Source organism: Prionailurus bengalensis, chromosome A1, assembly GCF_016509475.1.
Source record: "Prionailurus bengalensis isolate Pbe53 chromosome A1, Fcat_Pben_1.1_paternal_pri, whole genome shotgun sequence".
NCBI lineage: Eukaryota > Metazoa > Chordata > Mammalia > Carnivora > Felidae > Prionailurus > Prionailurus bengalensis.
In genome coordinates, this window is record NC_057343.1 from 46,083,815 (window position 1) to 46,108,352 (window position 24,538).

Consider the following 24,538-nt stretch of genomic DNA (forward strand, 5'->3'; position numbering starts at 1 on the left):
AATCCAGGGTTACAGAAGTAGCTAATGGAATAACTCAAAACCAACACTCTTGATTTCCTCTGCATTGTCATTACATTAAAATAATTAAACAAATAAAGACAAATGTGATGAAAATAACATTTTCAAAATACTAGCCTGTCAGATTATTCAATGTTATTGGAAATGCTGATGATAATGACTAGGTTCAGATTTCAGCTACTCTCCTTCTCTCAGGAATGAACCATTTCTGGAGCCTGGGTGGCTCAGGCAGTTAAGGATCTCATCCAGCTCTTGATTTTGGCTCAGGTCATGATCTCATAGCTCGTGAGTTCGAGCCCTGCAAAGGTCTCTGTGCTGTCAGTGCAGAGCCCATTTGGGATTCTCTCTCTTCCTCTCTCTCTGACCTTCCCTTGCTCTTCCTCTCTCTCTCAAAATAAATAACTAAGCTGAAACAAATTTTAAAAGTGAGCTATTCCTCTACCCATCTCTTCCGTGGGCCCCTACCCTACCCTCCTGAGAAGAATCCCAGTGTAGGCTTGCACCTAGCATGACTTAATTTCCTATTTCCCATTCACTCAAACCAAGAGGAAAGAATTGTTTTAAGGAAACGTAAATTAAATCCCTTAAATATAATATTAAAAATCAGGGTTTTATTAAAATACAAGAAGTATTAATTCATTTCAATAGAAGATTTTTAAAAACTTAATGTTAAGTTTTGATCTTTTGGGAAGATATACAAGGACAAAGCAAAAATTATGTCTAGATTTTAAGCCAACAGAATATATACGTGTTTTCTCGGAGGCTCTAGAGTTTTCATGACCAGTTTAGTAATCATGCAAGGTACTTAGTTAGAAGGAATGATTATTATATCGTCCTAAGGATGTTAATAATACAAATAGCAAATTATAGCAATCTTTGTAATTATATGTACGGTCCCTATTAAAAATTTACATGCCTTGGTCTGATTACGCTCTGAATCAAAACTCTTTTCCTACCACCAAAGGAAAATGCATTCAAAGCTAAAATTAGTCTTACCAAATTAAACAAATATTTAGAATATCCCATGACCTACAAGCTATATTTCATACTCAACATGCTTTACCATCTAGGTGCACAATAAGAGAAACAACTCAGCTGCTATGAGAGAAACAGATGGTGAAAGGTACCTGCTGACCAAACAGGAGCAGCAGGGTGGAATCAGGGTGGGTCAGCTCATCTGGAAAGGATGCTGGCAATTGTCATTACACACATCAATTGTTTCTGATACTACTGTCTGTCATGCGGTGCCCAGGGGCCGTATGGCTTTCCTTGAAACATTTAACATAAAACTGCTGAAATATAATTTTGGCCTCACATTCTGAAATGAGTTGCTAAATCCCCACAATAAGAAATTAATGTTGCCAGCATTATATTATTTTAATTAAGCATCCCTCCCTTCTGTAAAGATACAGAAGCATTGTTTGATATATTTCCAATTTGTCTGCTAATTTATAAAAGTAAAATGATACTACATTATTGTTATAAAGTTAATCAAGACTTTAATGGGACAGTTATGTTACTATCAAGGATTTTTTATTATTTTTTCTTACTATAATGTATGTGTTCAATGAGCTGATTATGCCGTGTGACAATGATTTCACTAATTACAAAGTTATTACTGTATCTCTAATGGGAAGAAATTCCAGCTTCCTAAGTTGCAGAGATGTAATTCCTAAGGAAAACCAGCAAACAAAAATATATTTTAAAAGCCCATTAAAAATATTAATTTAGATTATATATCTATATCTATATACCACTTTGTTCCCAGACTTTTTGTGTGTCCTACAATGTAATTTTTTTGTAAATTCATTGATTTCAAGAAATTTATGCAATTTTAACCATAAAGAAACAGTTTCCTATAAAATGTAACAATTAATATTGGGCTATCTCTAAAAATTAATAAAACATTTTAGAGATAGCATGGAAATTGTGTTGTGCCTATATTTTAGTAAACATATATACAAATCCCCATCAAAACAGAGTAAGTTTGACAAGATTTATATTTTAGTACTTGAATTTTACGTGCCACATATTTTACCAAACAGCTACAAAATGCATTTTTCAGGAAACCTTAATAAAGGAAAAAAGCATTTGACAAGAGGTTGTGGTACATGGAGTTTTTGTTCTTCCTTACTCCAGCATGTTCACAAAATCACTGCAACTGAACATAGCTCAGTATTATGACAAAGGCTTGTGTCGTTATGTGTTTGTTGTGACCAACAGACAACCATCACTACCACAAAGACAAACTGCTTTGTCCATACTTAGTGTTGATAAGAGTGCTAATGTGTAGTTTGAGAAGCATCAGAATGTTTAAATTATAGCTCACCTGTTTTGCTACCTAAAATGCTGATCCTGAAGTCACTTCTTTGGTCTCAGCTACAGCAGTCTCCTGTGGAAACAAAATAGGAATCAAAATCCAAATACACAGAGCTTTAGGAAAAATCATGGAATTCAAAATAGACTCCTAAATCCATTTAAAAAAATCTCATGAAATACCTGACATAATCATAATGTATACCTATTATCAAAGCTCAGTGAATTGAATTTTTTTAAAGAGAAAGAAAAGAGGAAAGAGGAAAAGGTCTAGAAGTGACAAAGTGTCCCCTAACATAAAAACTTAAGACATAAACCAATATCATGAAATTGATTTCAGAAACTGGCTGAAACTGAAAGATTTGAAGATTTAATAAATAAAAATAAAATATAATTCAAACAGATACAGTATAAGAAATAATTCATGTTAATTTAACGAAAAAGATATACCTAGTCAATATTTGTTTCAAATTTGATATTTATTATTTTTAATCTCTTCATCCGTACCCAACTTAAAATACAATTCCCAGAAGTTAAGGGCTTTGGCCTGTTTTTTTTTTTAATTTTATTTTATTTATTTTTTTTTATGAAATTTATTGACAAATTGGTTTCCATACAACACCCAGTGCTCATCCCAAAAGGTGCCCTCCTCAATACCCATCACCCACCCTCTCCTCCCTCCCACCCCCCATCAACCCTCAGTTTGTTCTCAGTTTTTAACAGTCTCTTATGCTTTGGCTCTCTCCCATTCTAACCTCTTTTTTTTTTTTTCCTTCCCCTCCCCCATGGGTTCCTGGTAAGTTTCTCAGGATCCACATAAGAGTGAAACCATATGGTATCTGTCTTTCTCTGTATGGCTTATTTCACTTAGCATCACACTCTCCAGTTCCATCCACGTTGCTACAAAAGGCCATATTTCATTTTTTCTCATTGCCACGTAATATTCCATTGTGTATATAAACCACAATTTCTTTATCCATTCATCAGTTGATGGACATTTAGGCTCTTTCCATAATTTGGCTATTGTTGAGAGTGCTGCTATGAACATTGGGGTACAAGTGGCCCTATGCATCAGTGCTCCTGTATCCCTTGGATAAATTCCTAGCAGTGCTATTGCTGGGTCATAGGGTAGGTCTATTTTTAATTTTCTGAGGAACCTTCACACTGCTTTCCAGAGCGGCTGCACCAATTTGCATTCCCACCAACAGTGCAAGAGGGTTCCCGTTTCTCCACATCCTCTCCAGCATCTATAGTCTCCTGATTTGTTCATTTTGGCCACTCTGACTGGTGTGAGGTGATACCTGAGTGTGGTTTTGATTTGTATTTCCCTGATAAGGAGCGACGCTGAACATCTTTTCATGTGCCTGTTGGCCATCCGGATGTCTTCTTTTTTTTTTTTTTTTTTCAACGTTTATTTATTTTTGGGACAGAGACAGAGCATGAACGGGGGAGGGGACAGAGCATGAACGGGGGAGGGGCAGAGAGAGAGGGAGACACAGAATCGGAAACAGGCTCCAGGCTCTGAGCCATCAGCCCAGAGCCTGACGCGGGGCTCGAACTCACGGAGCGCGAGATCGTGACCTGGCTGAAGTTGGACGCTTAACCGACTGCGCCACCCAGGCGCCCCCGGATGTCTTCTTTAGAGAAGTGTCTATTCATGTTTTCTGCCCATTTCTTCACTGGGTTATTTGTTTTTCGGGTGTGGAGTTTGGTGAGATCTTTATAGATTTTGGATACTAGCCCTTTGTCCGATATGTCATTTGCAAATATCTTTTCCCATTCCGTTGGTTGCCTTTTAGTTTTGTTGGTTGTTTCCTTTGCTGTGCAGAAGCTTTTTATCTTCATAAGGTCCCAGTAATTCACTTTTGCTTTTAATTCCCTTGCCTTTGGGGATGTGTCGAGTAAGAGATTGCTACGGCTGAGGTCAGAGAGGTCTTTTCCTGCTTTCTCCTCTAAGGTTTTGATGGTTTCCTGTCTCACATTTAGGTCCTTTATCCATTTTGAGTTTATTTTTGTGAATGGTGTGAGAAAGTGGTCTAGTTTCAACCTTCTGCATGTTGCTGTCCAGTTCTCCCAGCACCATTTGTTAAAGAGGCTGTCTTTTTTCCATTGGATGTTCTTTCCTGCTTTGTCAAAGATGAGTTGGCCATACGTTTGTGGGTCTAGTTCTGGGGTTTCTATTCTATTCCATTGGTCTATGTGTCTGTTTTGGTGCCAATACCATGCTGTCTTCATGATGACAGCTTTGTAGTAGAGGCTAAAGTCTGGGATTGTGATGCCTCCTGCTTTGGTCTTCTTCTTCAAAATTACTTTGGCTATTCGGGGCCTTTTGTGTTCCATATGAATTTTAGGGTTGCTTGTTCTAGTTTCGAGAAGAATGCTGGTGCAATTTTGATTGGGATTGCATTGAATGTGTAGATAGCTTTGGGTAGTATTGACATTTTGACAATATTTATTTTTCCAATCCATGAGCAGGGAATGTCTTTCCATTTCTTTAAATCTTCTTCAATTTCCTTCATAAGCTTTCTATAGTTTTCAGCATACAGATCCTTTACATCTTTGGTTAGATTTATTCCTAGGTATTTTATGCTTCTTGGGGCAATTGTGAATAGGATCAGTTTCTTTATTTGTCTTTCTGTTGCTTCATTGTTAGTGTATAAGAATGCAACTGATTTCTGTACATTGATTTTGTATCCTGCAACTTTGCTGAATTCATGTATCAGTTCGAGCAGACTTTTGGTGGAGTCTATCGGATTTTCCATGTATAATATCATGTCATCTGCAAAAAGTGAAAGCTTGACTTCATCTTTGCCAATTTTGATGCCTTTGATTTCCTTTTGTTGTCTGATTGCTGATGCTAGCACTTCCAGCACTATGATAAACAGCAGCGGTGAGAGTGGGCATCCTTGTCGTGTTCCTGATCTCAGGGAAAAAGCTCTCAGTTTTTCCCCGTTGAGGATGATGTTAGCTGTGGGCTTTTCATAAATGGCTTTTATGATCTTTAAGTATGTTCCTTCTATCCCGACTTTCTCAAGGGTTTTTATTAAGAAAGGATGCTGGATTTTGTCAAAGGCCTTTTCTGCATCGATTGACAGGATCATATGGTTCTTCTCTTTTTTTTTGTTAATGTGATGTATCACGTTGATTGATTTGCGAATGTTGAACCAGCCCTGCATCCCAGGAATGAATCCCACTTGATCATGGTGAGTAATTCTTTTTATATGCCGTTGAATTCGATTTGCTAGTATCTTATTGAGAATTTTTGCATCCATATTCATCAGGGATATTGGCCTGTAGTTCTCTTTTTTGACTGGGTCTCTGTCTGGTTTAGGAATCAAAGTAATATTGGCTTCATAGAATGAGTCTGGAAGTTTTCCTTCCCTTTCTGTTTCTTGGAATAGCTTGAGAAGGATAGGTATTATCTCTGCTTTAAACGTCTGGTAGAACTCCCCTGGGAAGCCATCTGGTCCTGGACTCTTATTTGTTGGGAGATTTTTGATAACCGATTCAATTTCTTTGCTGGTTATGGGTCTGTTCAAGCTTTCTATTTCCTCCTGATTGAGTTTTGGAAGAGTGTGGGTGTTCAGGAATTTGTCCATTTCTTCCAGGTTGTCCAATTTGTGGGCATATAATTTTTCATAGTATTCCCTGATAATTGTTTGTATCTCTGAGGGATTGGTTGTAATAATTCCATTTTCATTCATGATTTTATTTGGGTCATCTCCCTTTTCTTTTTGAGAAGCCTGGCTAGAGGTTTGTCAATTTTGTTTATTTTTTCAAAAAACCAACTCTTGGTTTCGTTGATCTGCTCTACAGTTTTTTTTAGATTCTATATTGTTTATTTCTGCTCTGATCTTTATTATTTCTCTTCTTCTGCTGGGTTTAGGCTGCCTTTGCTGTTCTGCTTCTAGTTCCTTTAGGTGTGCTGTTAGATTTTGTATTTGGGATTTTTCTTGTTTCTTGAGATAGGCCTGGATTGCAATGTATTTTCCTCTCAGGACTGCCTTTGCTGCGTCCCAAAGCGTTTGGATTGTTGTATTTTCATTTTCGTTTGTTTCCATATATTTTTTAATTTCTTCTCTAATTGCCTGGTTGACCCACTCATTCGTTAGTAGGGTGTTCTTTAACCTCCATGCTTTTGGAGGTTTTCCAGACTTTTTCCTGTGGTTGATTTCAAGCTTCATAGCGTTGTGGTCTGAAAGTAAGCATGGTATAATTTCAATTCTTGTAAACTTATGAAGGGCTGTTTTGTGACCCAGTATATGATCTATCTTGGAGAATGTTCCATGTGCACTCGAGAAGAAAGTATATTCTGTTGCTTTGGGATGCAGAGTTCTAAATATATCTGTCAAGTCCATCTGATCCAATGTCTCATTCAGGGCCCTTGTTTCTTTATTGACCGTGTGTCTAGATGATCTATCCATTTCTGTAAGTGGGGTGTTAAAGTCCCCTGCAATTACCACATTCTTATCAATAAGGTTGCTTATGTTTATGAGTAATTGTTTTATATATTTGGGGGCTCCGGTATTCGGCGCATAGACATTTATAATTGTTAGCTCTTCCTGATGGATAGACCCTGTAACTATTATATAATGTCCTTCTTCATCTCTTGTTACAGCCTTTAATTTAAAGTCTAGTTTGTCTGATAGAAGTATGGCTACTCCAGCTTTCTTTTGGCTTCCAGTCGCATGATAAATAGTTCTCCATCCCCTCACTCTCAATCTAAAGGTGTCCTCAGGTCTAAAATGAGTCTCTTGTAGACAGCAAATAGATGGGTCTTGTTTTTTTATCCATTCTGATACCCTATGTCTTTTGGTTGGCGCATTTAATCCATTTACATTCAGTGTTATTATAGAAAGATACGGGTTTAGAGTCATTGTGATGTCTGTACGTTTTATGCTTGTAGTGATGTCTCTGGGACTTTGTCTCACAGGGTCCCCCTTAGGATCTCTTGTAGGGCTGGTTTAGTGGTGACAAATTCCTTCAGTTTTTGTTTGTTTGGGAAGACCTTTATCTCTCCTTCTATTCTAAATGACAGACTTGCTGGATAAAGGATTCTTGGCTGCATATTTTTTCTGTCTAGCACCCTGAAAATCTCGTGCCAATTCTTTCTGGCCTGCCAAGTTTCAAAAGAGAGATCAGTCACGAGTCTTATAGGTCTCCCTTTATATGTGAGGGCACGTTTACCCCTTGCTGCTTTCAGAATTTTCTCTTTATCCTTGTATTTTGCCAGTTTCACTATGATATGTCGTGCAGAAGATCGATTCAAGTTACGTCTGAAGGGAGTTCTCTGTGCCTCTTGGATTTCAATGCCTTTTTCCTTCCCCAGTTCAGGGAAGTTCTCAGCTATTATTTCTTCAAGTACCCCTTCAGCACCTTTCCCTCTCTCTTCCTCCTCTGGGATACCAATTATGCGTATATTATTTCTTTTTAGTGTATCACTTAGTTCTCTAATTTTCCCCTCATACTCCTGGATTTTTTTATCTCTCTTTTTCTCAGCTTCCTCTTTTTCCATAACTTTATCTTCTAGTTCACCTATTCTCTCCTCTGCCTCTTCAAGCCGAGCTGTGGTGGTTTCCATTTTGTTATGCATTTCGTTTAAAGCGTTTTTCAGCTCCTCATGACTGTTCCTTAGTCCCTTGATCTCTGTAGCAAGAGATTCTCTGCTGTCCTGTATACTGTTTTCAAGCCCAGCGATTAATTTTATGACTATTATTCTAAATTCACTTTCTGTTATATTATTTAAATCCTTTTTGATCAGCTCATTAGCTGTTGTTATTTCCTGGAGATTCTTCTGAGGGGAATTCTTCCGCTTGGTCATTTTGGATAGTCCCTGGTGTGGTGAGGACCTGCAGGGCACTTCCCCTGTGCTGTGGTGTATAACTGGAGTTGGTGGGCGGGGCCGCAGTCAGACCTGATGTCTGCCCCCAGCCCACCACTGGGGCCACAGTCAGACTGGTGTGTGCCTTCTCTTCCCCTCTCCTAGGGGCGGGATTCACTGTGGGGTGGTGTGGCTCGTCTGGGCTACTTGCACCCTGCCAGTCTTGTGATGCTGGGGATCTGGCGTATTAGCTGGGGTGGGTAGGCAAGGTGCACGGGGGCAGGAGGGGCAGGCTTAGATCGCTTCTCCTTAGGTGATCCACTTCAGGAGGGGCCCTGTGGCAGCGGGAGGGAGTCAGATCCACTGCCAGAGATTTGGCTCCGCAGAAGCGCAGAGTTGGGTGTTTGCGAGGAGTAAGCAAGTTCCCTGGCAGGAACCGGTTCCCTTTGGGATTTCGGCTGGGGGATGGGCGGGGGAGATGGCGCTGGCGAGCACCTTTGTTCCCCACCAAACTGAGCTCTGTCGTCAGGGGGCTCAGCAGCTCTCCCTCCCTTTGTCCTCCAGCCTTCCCGCTTTCCGAGCAGAGCTGTTAACTTATGACCTCCCAGACGCTAAGTCGCGCTTGTTGTGGGAACACAGTCCGTCAGGCCCCTCTGCTTTTGCAAGCCAGACTCGGGGGCTCTGCTTGGCCGGCGAGCCGCCCCTCCGCCCCGGCTCCCTCCCGCCAGTCCGTGGAGCGCGCACCGCCTCGCCGCCCTTCCTACCCTCTTCCGTGGGCCTCTCGTCTGCGTTTGGCTCCGGCGACTCCGTTCTGCTAATCCTCTGTTGTTTTCTGGGTTATTTAGGCAGGTGTAGATGGAATCTAAGTGATCAGCAGGATGTGCGGTGAGCCCAGCGTCCTCCTAAGCCGCCATCTTGCCTGACATCCTACAAGTGTTTCGGGCTTTGGTCTGTTTTACAGATAGTCCAGTATTTAGAAAACACACAGTAAATATTTTTTAAAATGATAGGCCTTATTTCAAGGAGCACAATCTAAATGTAACACTGAACATTAAATACATAATTTACTCAATATTCTTCCTTGTGAACATGTTATTATTAATTAAATATTAAACCTTTTTATTAATAAATTCTTGTATGTTGATATGTACAAAAGATGAACCGTGTACTATGCTTGTTTAAATGTTACTACAGACCCAATGCTGTGAAAAGTCCTAGTCATACTTTCCACTCAAGTTTTCTAATTCTATATTATAGCACCCACTCCTAAGTCTATGTTATATAACATCTTCCTGTCCGGTGTCCTGAATCCCCAAGAAATGGTCTCTATTTGAGTGACTGCAGGTCCTTCCTAAAGCAGCACATCAGCATGCCACTTAATCTTTGCTTGACAAAGACAAACTATTTATATTACTTTTAAAATAACTAGGCATCAATTATTATATGTCTGATGGCACTGCTTTTATGGTGTTATGTCTAAGTCTCAAATTATAAAGTAACAAAAATAACTAAAATATTACCTTTATAAAAAGTGATAGTTTTGGGGGCGCCTGGGTGGCGCAGTCGGTTAAGCGTCCGACTTCAGCCAGGTCACGATCTCACGGTCCGTGAGTTCGAGCCCTGCGTCAGGCTCTGGGCTGATGGCTCGGAGCCTGGAGCCTGTTTCCGATTCTGTGTCTCCCTCTCTCTCTGCCCCTCCCCCGTTCATGTTCTGTCTCTCTCTGTCCCAAAAATAAATAAACATTGAAAAAAAAATTTAAAAAAAAGTGATAGTTTATGTGAATTATCACTACAAGTTTCACTGCTCTATCAATTAGAACCTCCTCACCATTATTTATTTTCTATCTACTTGTTTCAGGAGTTTATATGGTGAGATAAGATGCCTAGTATAATGTCTTATTCCTGTCCACTTAGTTTTGCATTTTTTTAATATTTGATACTTCTACTTATTATGTTATTAATATAAACATAATTAAGCTTACTTATTTTTAAAAAGTTTTCCCACTTGTTTTCAAATTTACTTTTGGTTTCAGTTTTATTATGATCCTAATATTAGTGTTAAGAGTATAACACACTCATTAAATATCTAAAAAATTGATTAGATAGTACTTTAGATAGTAAATCAATGCAACAAAACTAGAAATCACAATAAATACTAGAATCAAAGAAATTCCCTTTACTGGAAATGAAAAAAAGAATTAAGGACACTCCCAGATAAAAAAAAAATCAAAGCCTTAATAAAAGGTTATTTACCAAATAACCAATCATATCCCTATGTATTAACACTTATCAAATATAACCAAAATGTTGCTCAGAGGAAAATTTATAATAATTTATCAGAAGTTATAAAAACTTAACAGAACTATTTACGGTCATAAAACCTTGGCATCCTAACTTCAAATGTATATTTTAAATTATAAATGAAGTAACACTTAAATATAAAAAATAGGAGTTCTGAGTATTGTGATATTTTGGTCTTTTTTTTTAAATTTTTTTAATGTTTTTTTTGATGGGGGGAGAGAGAGTATATGTGAGCAAGCACGCAAGCAGTAGAGGGGCAGAGGCAGAAGGAAAAAGAACCTTAAGCTGGTTCTGTGCTCAGTGCGGAGCACAATGCAGGGCTAGATCTCACGACCATGAGATCGTGTCCTGAGCCGATATCAAGAGTCAGACGCTTAACCAATGGAGCCACCCAGGTGCCCCTTGGTAATATTTTTGATACTGTTTTAAATGCATTTCATTGTCACACGCACGCACGTGTGTGTGTGTATGTGTGTGTGTGTGTGTGTGTGTGTAATTTTTAGGTGATATCAGCAAGATGTTGAGATAGGAGAGATCAGACTTTGTGCCCCCCATAAAAACAAACAACTATTAGATAGCCATCCACAAATGAAAATAGCCCCCAGGAGGGCTCAAGAGTTCACTCAGAACCTGCACCAACACAATGGAGCCAAAAACAGAGAACCACTGCACATGAAGGACTGCTGGAAAGACTGGCATAGCTGAGATGTCAGGGGTGGTCAGAAACAAAGAAAGGGGCAGAGTTTATCAGAACTGCCTATTTAGTGGGTGCCACCATGGTCCCTAGTAGCCTACTGTGTGTAAGACCCTGGCAGCCTTTACTGAGGACCTCAACAAACCTCATGGCAGATAGCAGCCGTGGATTATGCACATTTTGCACAGTGAATGCCCACATAGTGTTCACCAGCATGAATCTGAAGAGCTCATTTTGTAGAGGACACCAGCAGCTTTCAATGGTCATCACCACTACTGACCCCTAAAGAGAAAGACATTGTAGAACCACTCCCCCCAACCAAGGAAGCTGCTGTTTGAGCACCATATGACCAGGCTTCAGACTTCAGCTTCACAGCCACTTCAGGCACTCCTACATCTTAAACTCTGGAGCCACCGCCACAGTAGGCAAGCTCCCATCCTGGCCCTTGTTTCCATGGTTTTGTAAACCCCTACACCTAGATGCAGAAGTATCTGCCACAGTGAGAGTGCCCATGCCTTTGACCCTGGAGCAACAATGTGTGCCTGCTTCTGGACCCCAGATACATGGCTGCTCCAAGGATATTCATGTTCCAAACATTAGTTCTGTGGCCACTCCTCAGGTGCCTGTGCATTAGACACTACTACCACTGCCACTGCAGGTGCACCTGCAAACTGGACCCAGGTTTAAGACAGAATGCTCCAACCATGACTGCTTCCATGGAAGTAAAAGACATCAGGAGGACTCCAGCTGGCTTTGCCACTGAACACCTAACTGCACTTGCCCCTGCTGCAGATACCACCAGTCTTGGCCACTACAGGCCACTGCAATTTTCACTGATGCTGAGATCCGCTGCTATAGCTGAACAGAGGTTACACTGCTATACCCTCTCTGGAACCAGAACTGCTACACTTCACACAGGTAACCCCTCACACTCACCTGTAGAAAACCAATCTGTAAAGCTTAAGAGAGGTGACTACTTCATAAAATGTACAGATATTTAAAAAAAACCCACAAGAAACATAAAATACCAAGGAAACATGACACTACATGAGGAACACATATTTTCCACTAACTGATCCCAAAGAAATGGAGATCCATGAACGGCTTAACCAAGTATCAAAATAATTGTTTTAAGGGGGCTCAGAGAGCTACTAGAGAACACAAATAAATAATTCAAGAACATTAGGAAAACAATACACAAACAAAATATTTTCAACAGATAAAAATTATAAAAAAAAAAAAAAGATTACCAGGGTGCCTGGCTGGCTCAGTCGGTTAAGCGTCCGACTTCGGCTCAGGTCACGATCTCATGGTCAGTGAGTTTGAGCCCCACATTGGGCTCTGGGCTGATGGCTCAGAGCCTGGAGCCTGCTTCTGATTCTGTGTCTCCCTCTCTCTCTGCCCCCCCCCCCCCCCCCGTTCATGCTCTGTCTCTCTCTGTCTCAAAAATAAATAAACGTTAAAAAAATTTTTTTTTAAAGATTACCAAAGAAAAGAATACAAAAAATGAAAAGAGAAAGAAAAATATGGTAGAGGTGTCAACAAAAGACTTGATCAAGCTAAAGAAAGAATCTGTGAACTCAAAGATAGCTCATTTAAAATTATACTTTTAGAGGAGCAAAAAGAAAAAAAAGGCTGAAAAAGAGTTTGGTACCATCAAGTTAGCAATAGATGAGTTAAAGGAGTCTCAGAAGGAGAAAAGAGAGAGAATGGAGCAGAAAGTATATTTGAAGAAATAATGGCTAAAAACTTCCGAAATCTGGGGAAAGACATGGACATTCAATTATATGAAACTCATAAAATCTCCAAACAGATTCAACCCAAAAAGGACTTCACCCAGACACATTATAATGAAATTGTCAAAAATCTAAGACAAAATTTCTAAAGCAGCAGGAGAAAATAAACTTATCACATACAAGGGAATCCCCAGTAGGATATCAGCAGATATCTCAGCATTACAAGAAAAAGAAAATGACAGGCTGGTATCTTTCTTGACGATAAGTCCAAAATTCCTCAATAAAACACTAGCAAACTGATTTCCACAGCACATTAAAATGACTGTACATCATGATCAAGGTGGATTTATAATTTATCCCCAGGATGCAAGGGTGGTTGAAGACATGTGAATCGGTAAATGTGAGGCACTACTTCAACAAAATGAAGGAAAAAAATCACAGGACTGCCTTAGTGGATATGAAAAAAAAAAAAACATTTGACAACATTTAACATCCATCATGATAAATACCCTCAACAAATTAGGTAAATATAAGGAAGGTGACTGTGTGTGTGTGTGTGTGTGTGTGTGTGTGTGTCTGTGTGTGTCTGTGTGTGTGAGTGTGCGACCAGCCTACAATTAATACCCTACTCAATGGTGAAAATCATAAACTTTTCCTTTAAGATAAGGAACACAACAGAGTGTCTAGCCTTATCACTTCTCTCAATCATGCTATTGAAGTCCTAGCCAGAGCAATTAGGCAAGAAAAACTCATAAAAGGCATTTTAAATGGAAAGGAAAAAGCATAATTGTCTGTTTGTAGATGACGTGACCTTACATATAGAAAACCCTAAAGACTCCACCAAAATACTATTAAAACTAATAAACAAATTCAGTAAAATTGCCGGATACAAAATCAACATATAAAGTAGAGTTGCATTTCTATACATTAATGATGATCTGAAAAAGAATAAAATATTTAGGAATAAATTTAATCAAGGAGGCAAAAGATCATCCAGTAAAAGCTATATAAAATTTATTAAAGGGGCACCTGGGTTGCTAAGTCAGTTAAGCGACTAACTTTTGATATCTGCCTCTCTCTTTTTCTCTCTCAAAATAAATAAGTAAACATTTTTTTTAATTATTAAAGAAACTGAAGAAGAAACAAATAGATATCCCATAGATAGGAAAAATCGATATTGTTAAAATATCCAGAGTACCCAAAGTGATCTGTATATTCTATACAATCCTTATTTAAATTCCAATGGCATTTTTCACAGAAATGGAAAAAAAAAAAAAAAAAGAAAACCTGAAAGCATAATGCCATAAAAGTCCAGGAAGAAAACACAAGACAAAATTCCTTGACTGGCATTGGCAATGAGTTTTTGGATTTGGCACTGAAACACAAACTGAAGCAAAAACAAACAAATGGAACTACATCAAACTAAAAACTTTTTGCACAGCAAAAGAAACAATCAACAAAATGAAAAGACAACATACGGAATGGAAGAAAACATTTGCAAATCATATGTCTGTTAAGGAGTTAGTATCCAGAATACTTAAGGAACTTATGTAACTCATTTGCAAAATCAAATAACCCAATTAAAAAATGGGGAAAGTACAAGAACAGATATTTTTCCAAAGAAGACATACAAATCGCTAACAGGTATTTGAAGAGATGATCAGCATCACTAATTATCAGTGGAATGCAAATCAAAACCACAGGACACATCCCCTCATATCTGTTAGAATGGCTATTATCAAAAAGTAATAAAATAGTAAGTGTCAGCAAGGATGTAGAGAAGAGGGAATCCTTGTTCAGTGCTGGTGGAAATGTAGATTGGTACAGCCATTATGGAAAACAGTATGGAAGTTCCTCAAAAATTTAAAAATAGAACTACTGTATGATTCAGCAATTCCATTTCTGGATAAATACACAAAGTAAATATAATCATCGTCTGGAAGAGATATCTGCACTTCTGAGTTCACTGCAGCATTATTCACAGTAGCCACAGTATGGAAATAACCTAAGTGTCTATTAACAGATGAATTAATACAGAAAATGTAGTAAATACATATATATATGTGTGTGTGTGTGTGTGTGTGTGTGTATTATATATATACACACATTCTATTCCATGTATATACTCTATACATACACACACACACACACACATATATATATATAGTAAATGTAGAAAATTTAGAAAATGTAGTAAATACATATATATGTGTGTATATATATACACATATACACACACACACACACACATACATTCTATTCCATGTATATATTATATTAGAAGAGAGAATATTATTCATCCTTCAAAAAGAAGGCAACTCTGCCATGAGCAACAAGATGAATCTGGAGGCCATTATGCTAAGTGAATAAGCCAGACACAGAAAGGCAAACACTGCATGAACTCATACCAACAGAGTTTGGTAACTGTGGTAACATAATTACTAAGGCAAAGTGTAGGGGTAGGGTAAAAGGACGATGTGAATCATCGGTACAAACTTCAGACTATCATCAGTCAATAATGTGCTGTATACTTGAAATTTGCTAAGAGAGTGGATCTCAAATATCCTCACCATCAAAACAACAACAACAACAACAAAACAATCAGTAACAATGTGAAGTGATAGATATGTTAACTAACTTATTTCTAGTAATAATTTCAAATGTAACCATATATCAAAATGTCACATTGAACCAACTATATGCAATTTTTACTTATAAAAAATCAATAAAATGAGTAGGTGAGAGAAATAGAGAATAATAAATACCAATGAATAAAATTAAAAACTTATTATATGTCCTATTTGTGGTTTCCCTAATATAATAAACACAAAATTTTATATTAAAAATTTTATAGATGGAAATATATAATATATAGTAGTTTTCTATGTGACATGAATACTTGAACTCTGTTGACACTTCTAGATATATTATGATCTATTAAAGAATATGTGATCAAAGAGATATATTAAGAAAATGGTTCACATGATTATGGAGTCTGGCAAGTCCAAAATCAAGTCCAGCCTGGTGGCAGGCTGGAGACTCAGCAGAGCTGATGTTCCAGTTTGAGTCTAAAGGGAGTCCAGGAAGGCTGGTGTTGCAGATGAAATCCAAAAGCAGACTGCTGGAGAATACTCCCTTCTTTGGGGAGGCCAGTACGTTTTCTATTCAGGCCATAAACCAATTGCATAAGGATCATCAACATTATAAGGGCAATCTGCTTTACTCAAAGTCCACAAAATTAAGTGTGTAAGTGTTTATTTCACCCAAAACACTCCTAAAGAAACACGAAGAATAATTTTTGACCAAATTATCTAGGCACCCTGTGGCCCCTTGGCCCAGCCAAGTTTACTCATAAAATTAACTATCACAAATATTATCTTACTTGGCAAAGAAAGTACATCCCTCTATCGCTTGAATATCAGGAGATCAGAAATAAGGCTTCTCTAGTGTGCTCACCATGTGGAAGGTCAGAGCTGAGAAGAAAACCAAATTTATAGGCAAGTGCCAATATCAGGTCACAGGAGTGCAGTCTGTGGTGTGGAAAATAGAGAATACTTTTATATGTTGCTTGAAAAATGGAATACTTGTAGAAAAGTTTGTCAAAATTCTTAACTGTCTCCAAATGCAAGGTGGGTTTTTGTGGAGGAAGATAGGTGGTTAGAGGCACACATCACGGATGTCACAGCAGGGCTACTCTGAAGAGAAGAAATTCAAAAAGAATTCAGTCACTGGGGAACAAGAGAGGAGGACAGCTCTGAGAAAGACAAAGGCAAATCCAATAGCAAGTTGTTATCACTGATGTCATAAATTACTAAGCCAAATCTCCTTATCCTACTTTTCTAGGAGAGAATTAGTTAAAGGGGTAAGACAGGAATCCACTAACATGTGATGATTATGTGACTAATTTTGAAAAGTCAAAGGATGCTGAACTGAGAGCCTCTCAGGTCATAAGTGAGTATTCTCATCATACATTAATGCACAACAGTTTCTGTATTACAGCTTTGAAGTACGAAGAAAATAACTGGGTCATAAATCAATGAGATGGTGATCCTTTTCATTCTTCGTCTTTGAGCTATGATTAAATTCAGTGATGAAACTTTGTATTTGGGTCTGAGATAGTTTGCTTCCTTTTACCCCTCTTCGTATGATGGAGTTTTTCTTTTAGAAGTTTTGATTCCCCATAGTAACTCAGTTAGAGATCGCCACAAGTGCCATTTTCTTCTTTCTGTTTTTCTCATTCTCATAGACAACACTGACACTGTGCTATTTTCCCAAAGATGTTATTTTAATGGACATTACACTGGTGAATTTGGCAACAACAAGGCAAACAGCAGAGTTGGGAGACATGTGGCTGTGTGATGTGATTGCATCTTTTGGCTGAGATACAGACCTTAGATTTACTATTCCCAAATGTCTCATCTGACTCATTTTTATTATTTTTACAACACAGGAAGATGTTTTTGGTATCCATAGGCCAAACTTCAACTTGCCATAACCCCTATCCCAAACACCTCTGTGCTTGAGTTTATCCTGATCCTTGAAGCTACTGAAAACGCTTTAATAAAATCATAATAAAAAATGCCTTAAATACAAGTGGTACATTGCAAATGCTTCCTTTTCCTTGCTTCTGCTCCAATCTGTGCTTTAGGGATGCTTTCAGTGCCAAATCCGGTGCCTTTGGAGTGGGTCCCCAAAGATTTCTGAGCTTTCTATTCTAGCTCTTTGAATAAATGAGACAGTTAGAATTGGCAGGACTTAGTCTTCATCTTTGAAGCCTCAGGGAATGAGAGTACCAGTCTCTTCCTGGTGTTAGCTTTTGAAGTCCTTTCTTTGTTTTGTTTTGTTTAAATATTGAAGCCTTAGAATCAGAAGAAGTGAGTTTGATTCCTTATACTACAATTTACTTTCTACAATTTTGAAAAAATAACTTGGACTCTTTAAATATGTTTCCTCATCCATAAGGAGAAAATATTTCTTGCCTGCTTGTTGTGATGGATAAATACCGTAATGTAGGTTGGAACATACAACAAAGAACACATTGTTAAGTACTAGCAACACCAATTCCATTATGATTTATGTAATTTTTATGTAACAGAAAAATAAACTTAGTGTTCCTGAACAAAGAGTAGTCATCAAATAATTCATTTTTGATGAATTGATTCAACAATCACCTAGTTTCCTTTTACAAGTTCGATGTCATATTCAACACCAAATCCAAAGGATGTAGTCATTAAAAAACTGGTTGATACAGGTTATTTCAAAAGATTTCATTGGCAACATTGTATATATTCAAAAAGAACGATTCATGGACAATCAAGAGTTATTGTACCCTCTGACACAGAAAGCTTTTTCAATAAACCAGATTTGTGTCTATAGCATGTCCCTAGAAAGGAAGGAGAAAACAAAGATATGTGTGATTTATTTGTATGTTACGTTTGTGCATATTGAGAAAATACCACAAATCAAAGGACACTTGATGAGCAATCTCTCATTTAGAAGAGAAACCAGAGGTATGTGATAAGATTTTTTTGTTATTTACTACTGACTTATTAATATATTTAACATCTATTTCATGCTAAGTCCAAAATGGAATTGAAGTGACTTGTCAGCCTTCAAAATCCTCTAATATTGTTGGAATATATGCATTACATTTTTATATATTATTTCATTTATTGTAACTTAGTCACTGTCCACTGACTCACTCCCTCAGACAGTACACAGTGGCTAAGGAAGAAGTTGGAAAGTAAAGTCAGGTCTCTTGAATCCAAAGTATACTTTCCTTCTATCACATACCTCCAGACATGGACACTTTAGAGAAAAGGATCATAATGTTGTCCTTTCAGTATTAACTTGTTGGTTTAGTCAGCACTAATTTGGGGATGAAAACGAAGAAGTTCAACCTCTGATAAGGATTTTAATGGAAAATCTTTGTTACCTAGCACCTAAGTAATTAGTGAAAATACAAGTATTTAACACTCTGCAGGTAAAAAATTAAAAGCACGAGTCACAGAAAATCATTCTGAAAATACCAAAAGCTAAGGCTACTATAGTTCTCTAACGCAATATCGTGGACTTCAGGAAATAGTACATCTTACTCAATTTCATCCCTCTGAGATACTAACATAGTTCCTCACACATAGCAGAAGGCAGATTAATGTATTTATGACATTAAATTCAAGCAAAACCAAATCTCAGGTACCCAGCCCTATACCAAACTTGAAGTTACTTGTCTGAAACATTCAGAAAAAGAAAAAAATGCTTCAAAAAATATCCTAAGTTGTTGTATTTCCATACATCAATAATGAATTACCAGAGAGACAAATTAAGAAAACAACCCCACTTAAAATTGCACTGAAAAAAATAAAACACCTAGGATAAATGTAACCAAGGAGGTGAATGATCTGTACTCTGAGAACTATGACACAGATGAAAGAAATTAAAAATGATACAAATAAGTAGAAATATGTGCTGTGCTCTGCACTGAAAGAATTAAAATTGTTAAAATGTCCGTACTGCCCAAAGCAATCTAAAGATTCAGTGCAATCCCTATCAAAATACCAATGGCATTTTTCACAGAACTAGAACAAATAACCCTAAACTCTGTATGGAATCACAAAAGACCCTGAACAGCTGAAGCCATCTTGAGAAAGAAGAATAATGCTGGATGTACCACTCCCTGATTTCAAAATATAGTACCAAGCTACAGTAATCCAAAAAGTAGAGCACCAGCACAAAAACTGACATGTATATCAATGAAACAGAGTAGAGAATCTGAAAATAAACCTATGCTTATATAGTCAATTAATCTTCGACAAGAAGGCAAGGATATACAAACAGAAAAAGACAGGGTTTTCAAGAAACGCTGTTGGAAAAACTGGACAGCTGCAAGCAAAATAGTGAAACTGGACCACTTTCTGACAGCACACGCAAAAATAAACTCAGAGTGTACTAAGGACTTAAAAGTAAGACTGGAAAACATAGAACTTCCAGAAAAAAGCATAGGCGGTAAGCTTTTGGACATAAATCTGAACAATTTTTTTTGATCTGTCTCTTTAGGTAAGGGTAACAAAAGCAAAAATAAAGAAATGAAATTATATCAAACTGAAAAGCTTTTACACAGCAAAGGAAATCATCAACAAAACAAAAAGGCAACCTACTGAATGAGAGAAGGGATTTATAAATGATACAACTGATAAGCGGTAAATATTCAAAACACAAACAGAACTGACAAAACATCATATAAAAAACCTGAACCATTCAATTAAAACAATAGGCAGAGGATGTGAACAGACGGTTCTTCAAAGAAGACTTACAGATGGCTAACAGATAGATGCAAAGACGTTCAACATCGCTTATCAGGGAAATTCAAATCAAAACCACAATGAGATACCTCACACCAGTCAGAATGGCTAAAGTCAACAGCACAAGAAATAACAAGTGTTGGTAAGAATGTGGAGAAAAGGGAACCCGCATGATCTGTTGGTAGGAATGCAAAGTGGTGCAGCCACTGTGGAAAACCGTAGGGAGTTTCCTAAAAAAATTTAAAAAATAGAAATAACATATGATCCAGCAATTCCAATTTATCAGGTAAATTCTGGGTATTTACCTGAAGAAAACGAAAACACTAATTCAAAAATATATGCTCAGCTCTGGGGCGTCCTGGATGGCTCAGTCGGTTAAGTACCAGACTCTTGATCTCATAGTTCATGGTTTCGAGCCCCACATCAGGCTCTATGCTGATAGTGTGGAGCCTGCTTGGGATCCTCTTACTCCTCATCTCTCTCTCTTCCTCCCTCACTTGTGCTCTGTCTCTCTCAAAATAATAAGTAAACTTAAACAAACTTAAAAATAAAATAAAATAAAATATATACTCACCCCTATATTCAATGCAGCATTATTTGCAATAACCAAGACATGGAAATAGGCCAAGTGTCCACAGATTGATGAATGGATAAAGAAGAGGTGAATGGAATATTATACAGCCATAAGAAGAATGAAATCTTGCCATGTGTAATGACATGGATAGAGCTAAAGAGTATTATGCTAAGTGACATAGTTTGTCAGAGAAAGACAATACCATATGATTTTACGTACACATGGAAATTAAGAAACAAAACAAATGAGCAAAGGGGAGAAAAAAAGGAGGGGGGTAAACCAAGACACAGACTCTTAACTATAGAGAACAAATGATGATGGGGCGCCTGGGTGGCTCAGTCGGTTAAGCATCCGACTTCGGCTCAGGTCATGATCTCACAGTTTTTGAGTTTGAGCTGTGCTGACAGCTCGGAGCCTGGAGCCTGCTTCGGATTCTGTGTCTCCCTCTCTCTCTGCCGCTCCCCCAGTCAACTCTGTCTCTTTCTCTCTCTCTCAAAAATAAATAAACATTAAAAATAAATTTAAAAAACTGATTGTTATCAGAGGAGAGGTGGGGGGGGGGAATGGGTAAAACAGTTGAGGGGGATTAAGAAGTGCTCTTGTGATGAGCACCAGGTGATGTATAGAAGTGTTGAATCACTATCTTGTACATCTGAAATTAATACTACACTGTACATTAACTGAAATTTAAATAAAATGTAAAAGGTACAAACTTCCAGTTATAAAATAAATTAGGCATGGGGATGTAATGTACAGTATAGAAAATATAGTTAATAACATTGTAGCAATTTTGTATGTTGATAGATGGTATCTATCATGATGGTCATTTTGTAATGTCTATAAATATTGAATCACCACATTATATACGTGAAACTAATATAATACCGTATGTCAAATACACTTCAATAAAATTATATATATAGATATATTTATACACACTATATATGCAAATATCTGTCATGGCATATATAACTTTAAACTTAACAATTTATCAGAAAGTTAGATCAAAATAACAAAAATGACTTTTTTATTCTGAAAAACAAAAAAGGGGATTGAATTTCAAGAAAGATAATCATAGGGTCAGAAAAATGCAAACGTTTATTTATTTATTTACAAAACTAAGTTCTGTGAATCACAGTCTTCTGAATTCATAGTTCTTAAAAATATTAAAACTTTTAGTGCTACTATAATGTGTCTTAGAAAGTGCTAATCATGCAATGTATTTTAGTGACATCTTTTTGGCTGCTTTCCCTTCACTATAGGCACTGTGCTTGGTGTCGAGGAAAACATACTTTTAGAATTTGTATGAGCTTGAATAAGAAGACATTACAAAAATGTATAGGATGCATCAGGTTACACAAAAAATCATAATTAATTTCAAAGTGTTACACACAAAGAAGAGTTGATTATCTCTGTTAGATGTGGAATTAGGGAAGCCATCAAGAGGTGATATTTGAGTTGGATTCTGCAGGATGAATGTGATAGTGCCTAGTAGTAATGGAGGAGGATTGAGCTCCAAAAAGAGGGAACATTATATGATAAGGTAAACAGATGGAAAATGCAGATACATTTAAGCAGCAATGTACTCCTGGTCATAAAGTGGGCAACTTCAAAACAAAGAAATCTGTGCATGGCATGTGAAGGAGCTTGGATTTTATTCTCAATGTAATAAGGGATTCATAGGAAGGATGTCATCAGGGAAAATGATATTATTAGAGTTGCATTTCAAGAAGAAAACTGGCAGAGACAGGCTGCTTGTTTGCCAAATATGGTGAAACTTTTAGTTTCTGGTCCCTATGAATGAATAGAGTTTTTCGCACTGTGTACATGAGGTTAATTGTGAACAAGAATTAAAATTTTATTGTATTAAGCCACTGAAATTTGGGAATTTATTTGTTATAATAGCTAGCACTATTTCCCTAAGTAATAAACATCGGTGCCTTGAAGTTGGGTGATCCTGCAACAAAAATCTGAACATACAACATTGCTTTATTGGTCAGTAGTTACTAGAAGAAAAAGAACAGTTTATGTGAGAATTGTTTAGTTTAGAAACAAAATAGCAAAACAATGATGGAATACAGATTTTTGTAGCTTTGTACGGTTAGGAAAAAAAGACTACTTCTAGCTCCCAAACAGTAAAAGAGAAAGCTTAGTCCATTTTGACTATTATAACATAATACCATTGACTGGGTGGCTTAGAAACAACAGAAATTTATCTTTCACAGTTCTGGAGACTGGGAAGTCCAAGACCAAGGTGGCAGCAAATCCAGTGTCTGATTTGAGTCCACTCCCTGGTTCATAGATGATTGCCTTCTCACTGTATCTTCACAAGATGGAAGGGATAAGGGATCTTTCTAGGGCCTCTTTTATAACGACTAATCCTATTCATGAGGGCCCCAACCTAATGACTTAATCACATCCTAAAACCATAACACTGGGGTTAGGATTTCATCATATGAATAAGGGAAGGGAGGGGAACACAAATATTCAGTCCATAGCATTCTACCTCTAGCTCCCCAAAGAAATCCCTGTTCTTCTCACATGCAAAATATGTTTGTTACATCTTAACAGTCCCATACTTAAAAGTCTGAGTTCATTCCAGCATCAACTCTAAACTCTAAAATCAAAGTCTCATCTAAATATATTTTCAATCAGATATGGGTGAGACTCAAAGTACAATTCATCCTGAAGCCAGTTGCTCTCCAACTATAAACTTGGGAAACCAAACAAGTTATGAGCTTTGAAACTACAGCAGTTAGGCACAGAATAGACATTCTTATTCCAAAAGAAGAAAGAGGTAACAGGTCCCAAGCAAGTCCAAACTACAAGGCAGACTCCATCAGATATGAGGGTTTGAGAATAATTCCCTTTGGCTTGATACTCTCTGCTCAGAACCACTGGAATGGAGGTCCAACCATACACACAGTGAAGTGAGTGGTCTCCCCTTCTGGACCCACTGGGATAGGTGTCATGCCTTGTAGTTTGGCCCTACCCCTACTGCTCTGGGCAGAGGTTATCTCTGGCCCTTCTTTTTGAAACTGAAGATGTACCCCTGATGATCTCTGAGCCACTTTTTGGGTCATTCTTCCCCAGTTGAGGAATGAAACCTGGCACTCTGCTGACATGTTAATTAGGCCCATGATTCACATCTATACTTACCTCCTTATCAAATGATAAACCCTTAGTTTTCTCTTCTGAACATGCTTTCTCCTTTTTTTTTCAGTATGGATTTGTTTATTTATTATTATGTCACTTTTAAGTCATTCTTTAACTCACTTCTCCCTTCTCATATTTTACTATAAGCAGTCAGAACAAACCACGTTGTACTTTCACCGTGTTGCTTAGAAATCTCTTTAGTTATCTGAAGAAATGGTAAGCTCTTCAGTTAACTATCCAATTTCATCCCTTGAAAATTCCATCTTTCACGAAACACCAGAACGCAAGCATAACCCAGCTAAGTTCTTTGCCGCTCTATCACAAGGATGGTCTTTCCACCAGTTTTCTATAACATATTTCTCATTTCCATCTGAGACCTCATCAGAATGTCCTTGACCATCTACATTTCTATCCACATTCTTTTCAGAATTCTTTAGGTATTTTTTTAAGGAGACTCAGGCTTTCTCTACAGCTCTCCTTTTTCTTTCTGAGCCCTCATGCAAATCACCCAGAATAGTTCATTTATGGCAATGCAGGCTTCTTCTAGCAGGCAGCTCAAAACTCTTCCATCCTCTACCCCATCACCCAGTTCCATAACTGCTTCCACATCTTTGGGTTATT

General features: G+C 37.6%; 1 pseudogene; it reads left to right on the plus strand.

The window, feature by feature from the left end:
• The first annotated feature begins 11,854 nt into the window (after positions 1-11,854).
• The window catches only part of LOC122478690, a 41,748-nt pseudogene continuing 29,064 nt past the window's right edge, over positions 11,855-24,538 (plus strand).